Here is a 3,593-nt window from a genome sequence, read left to right as displayed (position 1 = left end):
GGCAGGGCGGTGCCACACGGATAGGGGCGGTGCCAGAGGAGAGGTGGATCCAACCGCTGGATAGCTGTGGTAGGCCCTGGGTGACGACGCAAAACTCTGGGAAAGTTCAGAAAGCAAATCCGTGTGGAGAGGATAAAAATGCCAGAGAAGCACCTGTGAAAACAGGCCAGGCAAGGCCTTGGCCCTGGGATCTCCGGTGCCCCACTCTGATATGGCCACTGCTGCCCAACTTGGCGGCAGTGATGGGTGAAGGGTGGGAGGTAACCTTTCGGCTTCAGTTTGGAGGCAAACCAGGATAGAGGCAAAACCAAATCAAAATCCCCAAATTGTACTGGGGCCAGAAACGAAATAGTTTAAAGAAGCTGAGAGCTTCATCAGGGTTTGAGGGAGCTCCTTTTGGGGGACAATCTGCATACACCCCATTGTCTTGAACTCTCTGAAGCCAAGGGGTGCGTTCCTGTCCTGCCAGGGTGGAACCAGTGAACTTAGTGCGCGCCCGCCCGCATGCCCCCCCCCCCACGTCTGAGTGTGTCTGGTTGCCCAGAGTTGAGACAGAATCTCCTACCGAACATCTTTTTTTTTTTTTTTTTTTTTTTTTTTGGTTTTTCGAGACAGGGTTTCTCTGTAGCTTTGGTGCCTGTCCCGGAACTAGCTCTTGTAGACCAGGCTGGCCTCGAACTCCCAGAGATCCGCCTGCCTCTGCCTCCCGAGTGCTGGGATTAAAGGCGTGTGCCACCACCGCCCGACTCCCACCGTGATGGAGGTGGGTCATCTTTCTATCTGTTGTTTCATTGGTTAAGTAATAAAGAAACTGCCTTGGCCCCTTTAATAGGACAGAAAATTAGGTAGGCGGGGTAGACAGAACAGAATGCTGGGAGAAAGAAGCCGAGTCAGAGAGTCGCCATGATTCTCCCACTCCAGACAGACGCAGGTTAAGATCCTCCCTGGTAAGCCAGCTCGTGGTACTACACAGAATATTAGAAATGGGTTAGATCAATATGTAAGAGCTAGCCAATAAGAGGTTAGAACTAATGGGCCAGGCAGTGATTAAAAGAATACAGTTTCCGTGTAATTATTTCGGGTAAAGCTAGCTGGGTGGCGGTGGGAAGCAGCCCCGCCGCTCCTATTACAACACCACCGAACATCTTAAACACTGTTTCAGTTTTCAGGACAAATAACTGAGGTGTATGTTCAGTGCAGGAACGAAAATTAAACCAACAAGAGGTTGGAAAGATGGCTTAGTCAGTAAGAGCTTGGGTTGCTCTTCCATAGGACTGGGGCTTGGGGGCTCACAACTATTTGCAACTCCAATTCCAAGGCTTTTATGGGCCTCTTCTGGCCTCTGAGTCATCAGGCACACATGTGGTAAACAGACATAATTGCAGGGACAACATTCATACGTATTTTTAAAGTTAAAAACAACTAATAAACCAATTAACTCGGTTTCAAGGTTTCTCTTATTGAGTGGTCACCTCCTTGGTTTGTGCATTCTAGACTGTGGGCCAACCAATGGCTAACACACACTTCTCTGAGTGCCAGGTTTAATAAATGAACATTAGGACTGGAGAGATGGTTGAATGGCTAAGAGCACCAGCTGCCCTTCCTGGACCTGGGTTTAATCCCCAACACCACAACTATCTGAAACCCCAGTCCCAGGGAATCCAATGTCCTCTTCTAGTGGGAGAGTGGGCTTTGCCAGGAGAAAGGCCCTGAGACTTGGGTTCCAGAATAGGGAGCTTTGGTTGAGAGACAGTGTGGAGTGATCACAGCAGTTACCATGGTCTGGGCTGTGTGTTAACTTCATAAAACAAACTTTAAATACTTGGATATTATGTATGTTTTAATCTAGAGTTCAGATAGGCCTCAACTCTCACCCCTCCAACCTCTTGTTGTTTGTGTCAGGATCTCACTATGTAGCCCCAGCTGGCCAGAAACTTGCTACATAGACCAGAGTGGCCTTGAACTCAGCAAGCAGGCCTTAGTGCTGGCTGGGACACCCCCCCCCCCCTTTCCCCACCACTAGGTGCATTTATGCAGATGCCCTGAGGTTCAGAACTGGAGAGTGCTCCTGTGCAGATCTCCATTCTCACACTGGCAGGGGCTGGAGAGCAGCCCTGATGTTATATTGCCACAGCAAATAGCCATTTCCCCACACTGAAGCTCTGGGCAAAGCAAATGTTAGGGCTAGTGCAGGACAGTGTCCACTTTGGCCCAGACAGTGAGAACCTGGACACTGTCAATATGTATGACCAGGCTGGGGATGGTGGCATACCACTGTAGTCACAGTTGTCACGAAGCCTGGAACAGGACTGTCCACTGCTCAAGACAAATATATATTGAGCAATATATTAAGATGGCTTCAAAAAAAAATCTATTACATAACTGTGAGAATGGCATATCCCCACATCAACATAAAACATCAGACTTCTTCTGTTTGTTTTTTTCAAGACAGGGTTTCTCTGTGTAGCCCCAGTTGTCCTGGAACTCAGTCTGTAGACCAGGCTGGACTCGAACTCACAGAGATACACCTGACTTTGCCTCCTGAGTGCTGGGATTAAAGGCGTGCGCCACCACTGCCCAGCAAACACCAGGCTTTAAACAAATGTACTACATCATGAATGAGCTCAGACAGTATTTGTCTTAGTTTAGGCTTCAACATGCTTCAACTTAAAGGCTTGTTGTTCTGGCCTCTGTAGTTCTAGAGGCTAGAAGTTGAAGCAAGGCAGATATGCTGCCTGGTGAAGACAGACTTCCTGGCTCATCCGTGTGCCTTCTCATTTCATCTTCACAGGGAAGGGGTTGCAGGCACTCCCTTGGGGCCTTACAGACCCTCGTATGAGCTTCACTCACCTAGCATTCTAAGCCCACCACTTTTAGGATTTCAACACAGGAGCTCTGGTGGGGGGTGCTGTTCATTGCCTTATGTAAGCGAAATAAAGACAAAAGAACAAATACTCTTAATTCCACTCATGAGGAACCTGGAGTCACTACATTCTCATAGAAAGTAAAAATGCTGGTGTAAAGGTCTGTCCTGTCCCTTTAAGAGACAAACTCCACCTCCTCCCTCCCCCTTCCATCCACTGAGGCAGGCAGATCTTCCTTCTGCTTCCAGCCTGTGAGTCTTTCTGTCTCTCTCCTGAAGAGACAGCTTCTGCCTCTCTCCCTTCTTCCCACTTCTCCCCTTCCCCATTCTGTTTTTCTTTCTCTTTCTGCCTCCCCCTCTCTCTCCCCTTTCCCTTCCATAACCCACTAAACAAATATCCAACCTCACATTGCATGGCGTGCCTATCTGTCTCACCACTCTGGGACCTGCGGTGTTTTATTTTTACCATAACAATTGGTGCCAGGGGCTGGGGGGTGGGGTAGGGAGTCAGTGTCTAATGGAGACACTTTTAGCTTGGGAAGATGAGGTTCTGGAAACTAATGGTGGGATGGCTGCACACGGATATAAAAGTGCTTGATGGTGTACTCAGATGTGGTTAATATGGTGAAGCCAGGTGGTGGTGGCACAGGCCTTAAATCCCAGCACTCAGGAGGCAGAGGCAGGTGGATCTCTGTGAGTTCGAGGCCCATTCTATATTGTAAGTTCCAGG

This window comes from Chionomys nivalis, chromosome 8 (genome assembly GCF_950005125.1).
Source record: "Chionomys nivalis chromosome 8, mChiNiv1.1, whole genome shotgun sequence".
NCBI lineage: Eukaryota > Metazoa > Chordata > Mammalia > Rodentia > Cricetidae > Chionomys > Chionomys nivalis.
Note: the sequence above shows the minus strand (reverse complement) of the source record.